Genomic DNA, 11,115 nt, shown 5'->3' with positions numbered 1-11,115 from the left:
AGTTTCTCCACTGATATCTTAAGAACCGATCATGAAACTGTATATAGGTGCTATAGAAAAATACACAGATCTTTTTATTTTGGAGTTAAAACTAGTTAGTTTTTCAGCTTTTCCTTTGATATCTCGGGCGATCATTGCATTTCAAAGAAACTTGGAACATAAGTGCCTTGGGATCCCTGTTTTTGTGTGAAATTTGTGTATATTTTGTGAATATTTTTTTCCAGATTTTTTATATATCAGATTGCAATAAAACTTAATACATGTGTACTCTGAGGGTAATTCATATTCGAATAAATGAGCCTATTTCTAGTCCTACAGATTTGATTTAAACTTAATGCACAGAAATGAGTTAAACTAAAGATGTACAATTGTATTCATTTTGTTTTAATAAGAATTGCCTGTTTTCACATTGTTCATATGCCTCCAAATTTCTCGACACAGGCACACACGGGAGTTCTTTGTAAGCTTTCTTTGATATTCCATATGACTTCATAATGAACGTCAAAAGAAAAAACTGTAATGTACTGTGTGGTATATGCACAGTATCTGCGTCAAGTGTTAGTAGCATACTTTGATAGCATATTCTGTGTATGGCAACAACATTCTCTAAAGTGCGTAGCAACTGTTTTACTTGACGCGCACTGGTAATATCAAAGAGAAATGGCCGTAGCATTGTGACAAGAAAAAACGATTTGGAAACGTTTATACTTTTGCCTTTTTCCCTCGCAATTTTCTTTCATCTCGCACATAATCCGTTCACATGGTTCTTATTCGTTCACTCCCTCCCCACAAACGTCAGTAAGCTAGGACATTGTACTTTCAGAATTCTTGCACGATGATCCATCTCGGCTTTCCCATATCTCCATCAAGTTCTATACATCGATTCACTTCTTTGAATAATGCACCCTTTTCCATGCTAAAAAAAGGTTTTTAGTTTCCATGCCCGGGTTTCTAATAAACCGAAGTACGTAAAATTATTTGTTGCCATATGAATTTAATAAATTAAATAACTACTCCAGTTAGTACTTTGATAACAGTGGTATCCTTCTGCGTATGAAATGTGGGTAGCTTGCGCCCTCACCGACAGTTATATTATGTTATCATTTTATCCGTCGGCGAGGGCGTATCTCAAAGTTATGAGTGGATATGCAGTATTGGCCTTCTGCTTACCACGGTTACTCCCAGTAGCAAAGAGCGTGGGTGGCTAAACTGAACTCAGCTATCTTTTTAAGTGCAGGGTGATTGACCAAGTCATTTGGACATTGCCGCGTGATACAAGGCCGCCCACCCATCACAATCCGATGAATACAGACACTGACGCTAGGCGCGTCATTTCGGGGGCGAAGTGTGATAGTCTCAGACAAGATTCGTTATAGAAGTTGACATAGTAAATATATGTACCTGTCCCACTCTGAACAGACACGCATCTGTATATTTATCCTCAAGCAAAAATAATAGTGGAATATAGTAACAGTACGAAATCAAATTCAATCAAATTTAATGATGAATATAATTTTCAAAACTGATATGTGATACTGCATGTAAATGAATACATTGGACTATTCTTGTAGAATGTCATAAATGGGCCATGTTGACGACTCGTCTAAAAATAATATAGCTGTACTCATTCCTGCAGGTTGTACGTTCGTCAATGACTTGTTAGTTCAGTAGCACTTATTTCACAGTTCAGCAGCGTTACAACCGATGCCTTGGTTTGTGTGCAGACCAAATAATGCATTTTAACAAACAGCACCACCTGGACTCGACACTGCAGCCAAGGTTTACCCCCCCCCCCCCATTCAGGACGTTCCAGCAACACTGGCTACATAGTATTTTGCCCACCACTGAAATTAATTTAATTTTCAACACACACTAATGTTTCATAGTAAAATGACTACATTAACTCCTGAATACTGAGTGACACAACATAGTCATGAACCAATGAGCAACCTCTTGTCGTACTCATGTTTTTTAATAGTACAATGTGGTAATTTAAAGGGCGGTGGTCGTCGCGCTGCGCATGTGCGACATTTGTGTTGATAACCATTGGTTTTCCCACAATCCAATGCGCTCTTCTAATGGAAATCACAAGTACGAGGTTTGACCTGGGCGTGACTTGCACTAAATACCGGCAAGTCAAGGCATAATGATAGACGTGAACAGAATAGACTATTGTTAAAAAACAATTTAAAATACTTTTTCACCCCGATTGTCCAACATAAATTTCCGCCAAACGTCGTGTAATGTAATGTGTAACACTCCTTAAGTATATTAGGAAAGTCAATTAAGCACAGTGTTATAATTCCAAGTGAATATTTTCAACTTAAAACACCACACCAGGAATAGACTCACAGGACTTGCCGTGTGTTTTTCCCACATCAGAAATATTACCATGGATACCACAAAGTGCCCTTCTATAGAGAACATTGGGAATATTTTACAGTTGAATATACGTAGTGCTATGCCTAGGTGAACTAGACAATATATAGCTTTCAGCTTGGTCAGCAATGTGTTCTGATCATCAGCCGACACTCGCTGTATGATACTTAGTCCAGTCATCCGATGACGCTGCCTGCATAGTAGTTAATCCAGTCATCAGCCGATACTGGCTATATCGTAGTTAGTTTAGTCATCAGACGACGCTGGCTGCATAGTAGTTGGCCAAGTCATCAGATTACACTGGCTGCATAGTAGCATGGCCATCCAAGTCATCAGACACCTAGTTCAGTAGGAAGATATTGGTCCCATGCACCCCATGGTACATTTTTACACTGCATTTTTACCAATCTTTAGGTGTTAAACATTCGAATTTATGATACAAAGTGGTTTAAAAACTCCTATATGGAATTCAATTATTTACTCTATCAAATGAATGAAACTGGTTTGCCTTGCCATCCACTACCAACAATGCTGGTCCACATTGCTCCATGTGAGATGATGCAGATTGCTGCTCCACGCCCTGGAGTAGTAGTCCGGATAGCCAAGTTTTATTGTGTTCATTTGCCAGGAAAAGTTTGAAGTCACTTGGTTTTCTTGTCACTGGCCCTTGTATCATATACTGCTGAGAGGATCCTTGGCGTAATTTCTCCTGAGCTTGTTAGAATTAGCATGGACTCAGTTGAGAAGATACAATTTTTTTTACCACCATCTGATCTAACACTTGAACAGTGGCCAAACGCATGACGATTCATATCATCTGAATTACGCACAGCTTCTCTGCGATTTTCGCTCCGTAATGTTAGGCGAAGCTTGCCCCCCCCCCCAATACATTTTGCTGGATCCACCACTGCACTTGCAGACATATTTCTGCAAACGTAGGAGATATATTTATCAGGGCATGAGAAAGTGCATTGCCATATCATTGTAGTGCACCTTTTGGGTGAGGAAATTCCTCCCGACCATGGTCTGTGAAGAAATGTGAAGAACCTGTAGTAGTGCAGCCAAGGCTACAAGTTACAGAGGTAAGTGTATAGCTTATCAGTTCATCAGGTTCTACTGGCTCATCCAGGTCCTGAGATTTGACCAGCAGCATGAAGACAAGGCAACTATGCTCATAGTATTGGACATCCTGCAATATAGGAAATATTGAACCACATCATATACCTTACTCAATAATGTCAAAATAAAAATACATTCAGCAAACCAAACTGACTCTTTTTAGTGTGGTGGTGAGCTTGAATGTTTTGTTGTGCACAATATTTGTCTTTTAATGAATGCTTCTTTGGTCTCTTTGTCAGCTTACGCAGCACGTAGTACACCAAATTCTATCTCAAAAGAAGCAGGAGCACCATCTGCCAAGCTGTAAAGATGGTCCTTGTCGGCCAATGAGAAAGGGTTTGTGAAGTAACGAATAGCAGCAATGGTACGTTGTACCGCATCATCATTGTCAGCATCAAACTAGGACAAATATCGACGAATCCACCTACAATACAATGTAAGAAGCACGTGCATTCGACCTCTCCATTGAAACACCATTTGTAAGGTATTGATATTGAAAAAAATGTTATATCTGGGGTAGATTTATCCATCATAAGCAAAAAATAGGTCTGCCATATCTCCACCAAATTTGTGGGAGAGGTCCAAGTTGTTCGTCTTCATGGCATACAGAAATATCAGGATAGGATGTTTATAATCAATAACACTGAGCAAGAAAGTGGCCAGTACGAACCTTGCCTTCATAAGCCTGGTACTTGTCCAAAATGATGTAAATGGATGGATCATGCAAGGCACGACTGAGTGACTCACGACTGCACTTTCTGGGCAGCATTGAGCAGGGCTACTACATTCTTCTTTTCACTGAAGCACTCAATCACTCGTTCCATTATTTTTGGTACCCAGTAAACATGCCCATATAGTTCATCGCAGTGTTAAAAGGCTCTGAAGTTACCACATAGCTCTTGTATTCTTCTGAAAATTTCCAAATGGGGAAATGCTTTCATGCAACTTCCAAAGTTATAAGCGATGACAACATACTTCTAACGAACGTCCAATTTGGCACTTCTGAATACTTTAACAAATGCCTGACGACAGGATGTCCAATGATGTCCAACAGCTGAATGATAGGGTTGAAACATAACTGCCTATACATGTATACTTTCCATCAAACAAACAGGAAATCCAAAAATCAATTTACATATGTGCAAAGTGGATAACAATGAAGAAAGGCAAGAATTTTGATTACTGACGTCACCAATACAGTCATTGTAGAACCAATAAGTTATTGTGATAGGGCAGATCATATCTATTCTGAAAATACTTTGTTTTGTACCTGCAATTGATTTCTTTGTATCAGAAATAATCCTTTATATTGCCCCTACCCCTATTTTTGGCATCCTAAGAAATCAAAGATGACAAACACAGACATTTTTTTCGGAATGGGAATAAAGGAAATTCACACACCTGAGGGATTGTAAAAATGTAGGTTAAACAATGTATCATGGGGTACCCTTACTTTTGTGTTCTAAGGAATCCAAAATGACAGACAAAACAACTAAACGACCAACATGGAACTTGTTTGGAATGGGAACAAAGGGGTTTCTGATCCCACACACCTCAGAGATTGTAAAAAAAGTTAAAACAATGTATCACGGGGTGCATGGACCCCTATCCCCCCAACTAAGAGGACGATTACTGTATATATAGTAGACAATCGACACATGAATAGCCACATGGCATTCTAACCAGTCTCTGTAGCTTCACTGTAGTGGTTTACCAAGTCACCAAAAACACTATCTGTGCAGCCGTTGACTCTGTCATCAGAGAACACAAGCTGCATAGTGGGTTAAAAAGTCATCAGAGGACACAGTAAATGGCAGCAATAATTCTAAAATTATGCGTGGAAAAACATGTTTATATGTCACAGCATGACTTTCCGATATTATTCCGATTATTAGATCAATGAATAGGTCAAACAAAAATACTCACGCTCATGATTAGACAACTGTCTAGACAAAACCTGACTAGACTAAATAAACAATGTTTAATGACTCTTGTATCTTACCAAAAGAACTGGTTCGAAGTTTATATTATATAGATATAATATATACAGGGTATTGTGCCAAAATTAACAAAGTAAATCTTGGTTTAACTGTTCCCAATGAATGAACTAAGTTGGCAAATGTTGGGCATTGTTCAGAAATTGTTGAATGGAAGCGACTTTGATCAGGGTTGGTTGTTGAAATGTCAACACTTTGTTTCAGGTAGAACGGACAACATCATCTCTACCATTCATTAATGCAATATATGTTTCAGTCCGCCAGCATCAGCCATTGTGGTATAGATTGAAATTGATCAACAAATGTATAATTGATTATTACAGCAGACTGAATGCAGTGGGTCTGCGTAATGTCCCATGAGAGACAGACTGGCGCCAGTGTGGGGGTGATTCTAAGAAAGCGCCTGGGATGACACCACTTAGGGGTTCAACACCGAAGGGTAAAGAGGGCAAAACTAATAAACAGTTTGTTACTTGAAATACGGGCTCATTCAGCTTTTTACTCTGATTAGCCATATTTTTGATTGTTAAGGTTTGTTCATACTACGAAAACAAGACCGTCATTCTAACACATGGTTTTTAACCCATTCTTGGCGTGAGAAATTGTCATTCTGCCACTACACTGGGTATTATCCCAAATTCTATACTGAAGGTAGTAGTTGATAATCGTGTAATGAATCAAATCATCAAACGCTTTCTAGCAGCTGGTCTTCATCAATAGTGGTATCTTAACATAGACAGTAAAAAAACAAAAGTTATACAAATGTATGAGTTATATTAGAAACTCTCTCTGGTTTACGTATTTTCCACAATTTAACAAATAAATTGCAGATATTGTCTTGAAATGAAAACATTTGGAAGTAGACAACCTGTAAACTCATCTAATTTCAAACTAAACAGTTTTCAAGAAGGCAACGTTAACATCACTTCAGAGCAAATATCACCAAGATATTCATTGAAAATTGAAGCTGCATAGTCATATTGTGACCAATCTGAGAGAAAACCAGTCCAGTTACTTCCTTGTTAAATATAAAAAAAAAACTAGATAAATATCAAAAGTCTACTATAAAAATGTCAACTGTGTTGCCATTATTCATGTTGAATAGAACATGGTAAATGATATTCTAAAAATAAATAAGAAAAAAGAAGAAGAAACGTTACATATATAGTTAAAAAATAACATTGCAATTCCAAATACGATATATCTAACAATCCAATGTTATATTTAACTAATATACGCCCATATTATATATTATTGCGCATGCGCAATAGTCCAGATAGATAGATAGTCCAGTTATAGTTCTTCCTTTAGCAAAACCATTGAAAGACATACTATGCTGTATGTATATGTTGTATATATGTGTTTGTTTTGTTATTAAATGTTTATGTCACAATTAAATACACAGTCTTTAATTGATGTTAACGCCTGGAAATGAGCATTCATCATTCTTTTCACTAGCCATTTCTCTTGTCATTGTTACCAATCTGACCCGATTCCTTATCTGTAGTATTTCTCTACCCTTCGTCTTATGTTTACCTCATTACGCATATAGTCATCAGTCATGACCCTTGACTTGCTATGTCCACATTCTCAGCCTATCCTTGGCTTTATCCCTTATGTCATCCTCATTTACCAATTACTTGCCTGCATTGTTAGCGTCCCTTTCCTTTGACACACCACTCAATCGTCTCCTGCTTTCCGCCATGGAGCTCTTATTTTAGCTCCATGTTTCCACGTAGTCCACATCGTCTCAAGTTTTCCTCCTACCCACCCTACAACTTATCAGCTCTGCAGTTGTATTTAATTATTCCGTTACGTTACAATAAATACAGTCTGTGTGTGTGTGGGGGGGGGGAGTTGTCACCAGGGATTCATGGCTCGGTTCGGGTAACACGGCGCCCTTGTCCCGAGGCGAGTCGAATATGACCGAAACGCCAAGGCAGATGAGGCCTCAATGACGCCTACGCACACGAGTCCCCACAGGTGGCTGCCTCACTCGAGCACCACGCTGTCATTGTCATGATCTTGGTCACTGGCGACCTAGATCATGACATAGGCGGCTAAGACGCTTTCGCACGTGAGGTCATACCCCCCCCCCCCCCGATTTTTCTCCACCAATACCTGTCTCTGTGTCATTTCTTGGGCGTTAAGTCACAGATAACCTGTGAATAAATAGGTAGGTAAATAAGTACATTAATTTCTTTATTAATCAGTGAGGATTCTGTTTAGTAAATATGAGTTTTGATCTCCCCAGACCCGATTACGATGTAAAATTCACCTCTTTATAATGTTTCATTTATTTTGTCTGAATAAGGATAATAAGGTGAACCCCATTATAACACATCCTCACAATCGGCAGCACATTTGCGCCTTCAGATTTCTTCTTACTTTTACAATTGACGTCACAGTTACGTAAAAAAACGTTTCATAAGCTTAGTCATGTTTTCAGCCACAATCTGACATGCTATACCAAGATGGTCTAACAAACGGTGGTGCATCGACGGCGCAATTGATATGCCATGATATGGAAAACTGTACTGCTTCATGGTCACACAAAATGTATATTTTTTTGTTTCACACTCGTTCACAAAATTATTGCAATATAATCAGGCAATTTGCAGTGTGACAGTCAGTCAATCACTCAATAAAACATTCTGCCCACTCCCTGAAATTAATCAGCGTCTGCCTCACATTGAGCCTAGTAATTGTGATATCTTCGAGACCATAGTTAGTTTATTAAAATTGAGCTCCAAAGACCGTGCTGTTTTGGAAATTACACTGCAGCGTTTTCATTGCTATCATCCTGATCAAAAGACGCGCTTTTGCCAATACAATAGTAGAGGGGTGTTTGTCATAGTGAGAAGGCAATTAGTTGGTATTATCATCACACGTGATCTGTCTTCTTTAAGGGATGAACCATTCGAAAACATGGGCAGGGATAGCATAAAGGTTAGTTTTTTTTGTTTATGTTATCAATAAATACATTATGGCTAAATCTTTTTCTTGCTGGAAAGTATTTTTTTCCGATATTCTTCTGATACCTAATATTTTAAAATCCTTCAGCAGTCGAAAATAGTAAATCTAACTTGTGGTAACATTTAAGCAAACCACTGCGAATAACATCGTTAAACAGCACGCCAAATCACGATTTCCAGTTCCGAGATGTTCAGTTGTGTGGCTTATACAAACATTGATTCTCAATGACTTCAATGTTGAACAGACAGCGTCCTCAGCTGTTTTTTTTTTCACCTTCAACATTTCATGAAATGAAGATATAACTAAACACTGTGCTATTCAATATACTCGTCTGGGGTGGCATCTTCTTTGACTTACTGAGTATACTTTGCGGTTCACAAAATGACGTTCCGTATTAATGAATAACATTCTTGCGTTGCGATGACGTCATTTTCTTCATGCAATTTGCGTTCCCATTCTTGGGCCGTGAAAAGAAATCTCAGTTTACTCTTGTCACACTTGAATATTGGAAAGAATTTATATTCTGCGGAGAGATTGATTATAAATGAGTGAAATCTGCCGTGAAAAGATTAAGCGGTTTGATTGACAGGGCAGAGTGTATAGGAACTGTTCAGACTATCCCGGTCGGTGATCTTCACTTTGTTTGACGGGTGTCCTGCGTCTAATAAAAACATGGCGTACTTGTGATTCCCGATGCCACCCTGTTACTGTAAAAAACGATTTTACATCAATGCATCTCGCGACAATTCTCTCCATGTTCGGGCATAACCTTAAGGAGCGCAGTCAGCCATCTTTACTGACTATTACCTTATTGTTATTCACATATAAACTCATAATCTTACATTTAAGAACGACTACGACGACGACGATGTCAAGCGGTGCCCCCCGCAGGGCGGCACTGGTACAGCGGCGGCGTGGGTGGCAAGCCGAAAGTAATTCAACATTTTCTACAGTTTCTAAATTGGTTGAAAACGGACAAAATTACATTGGAATCGGCTTTAATGATGATCTACAAATAAACGACGGTCGGGTCGAGAAGATAAGGACTCATTCGAGTCTGTTTGACATGCTCCGATGTTCACTGATTACAACGTAATATAGAATATTATGCGGTATTACCCAACAAGGGTTAGATGAAATGAATCTGCAGAGGATGATAGTAATAACCCTGGTATACGAATGCAATAGTCAACATAATATAAAAACTGAATGCACTTGGACAGACATTACGAAATTCACAAATATTCCAAATGAAACTCTTACGTCATTTATGGCATACCGGTTGTTTCATCAATAAAGTCTTGAATCAATCAAATCCAAATCTACTTAAACTCTTCTATGCATACTTTTCCGAGTTCAGAGCTTTTTCTGCGAGGTTACCCACTCATGGCGGTGCAACATTTCAGTTTACCACTAGTTAATGATGTTGGCGCTGGTATAGCTTCCAAACTATAACAACTAATTTAGCTGTCAAGGTTTATTTACAGGCACTGTAACATTATTCAAAAACTTTCCTCGTTTAATTTGTCCCCCCGAGAATGTATAGTTTCATACTATTCAACGATTCTCACATAAATCCTGGCAAAGTCAGTGATGCTATTTTCTGGTTCTTGGGTTCCATATGAATATTGATAAATCGAAAAGAATTATATTCACTCATCGATGAAAATCAACCGTTCTTAGGTGCTTAAGTTGTTGGTAAGTTCAGTCAATAGGGAACAGCCTGTGTACATTACATTGGCAAACGCATTGGGCGGGGCTGACTATATATCATTTTTTTAATCGAGTGCGAATATATTAAGCAAACAATGTTAATGTGACACGGCTTGCGTACATATCAAATAATATGTAGATGGTGCATTATATGTGCGAAGTACTGGCAGGCATATGTCAAAGGTGAAAACAAAACCCAATCCAGTAACCTATGTGTGTAAATGTGACCCGTGATAGTTAAATACCTCTCACAAGGGGCTTTCCAAGCTTTTTTTTATATCAACTGAATGTTTGTCTCACCACGAAGTAAACACACCTATGGCAATGATCAGTGTTGACAGTGCAACTGCCAAACCGATTGTTGTTATTAAATTGGTGCAGACAGCTTGTACAATCGTCCGTCAGCTTCACTTTATTTGAAACACGAACATCTTTAAAACAAAACAAAAAGGATTCGAAGATTTCACTTCGCTGTTTTATTACGAAAGATACACCCTATTAAACTGTAAATTCGACTAATAGACAAATACGCGCTTGGCGTAACAGGTAGTTGACGCTGTTTGAATCCAATGTTTAAATTTAGTTTTAGTTTAAAACAAACATTAGTTATTACATGTAGGTAATGAAGTTTCTTGAAAAAAATTTAAACTGTCGCTTATCATCATACACCGTGCTCATTCGTGTGCAATTTTCAGCATATAGTGTTCATAAACTCGCTTTGGGTATTACGCAATATACTGAGAATTTACTCTAAGCAATTTGAGTAATTACCTGGCAGTGGGTTGGGATATTTGGTCCCGAAGCCTTTACGTATATCTCTGTACAAAATAAAGTGCTAAGTATTAAATTAAACGTAATGTTTAATAATTTGTTTGATAATATGTAAATCCGCCCACTTCAGTATCACACTAAATAGTACTGGCAATCTCGT

This window comes from Saccoglossus kowalevskii, chromosome 1 (assembly GCF_978046115.1).
Source record: "Saccoglossus kowalevskii chromosome 1, keSacKowa6.1, whole genome shotgun sequence".
NCBI lineage: Eukaryota > Metazoa > Hemichordata > Enteropneusta > Harrimaniidae > Saccoglossus > Saccoglossus kowalevskii.
The sequence above is the reverse complement of the archived record's forward strand: the minus strand, read 5'-3'. Positions refer to the sequence as shown.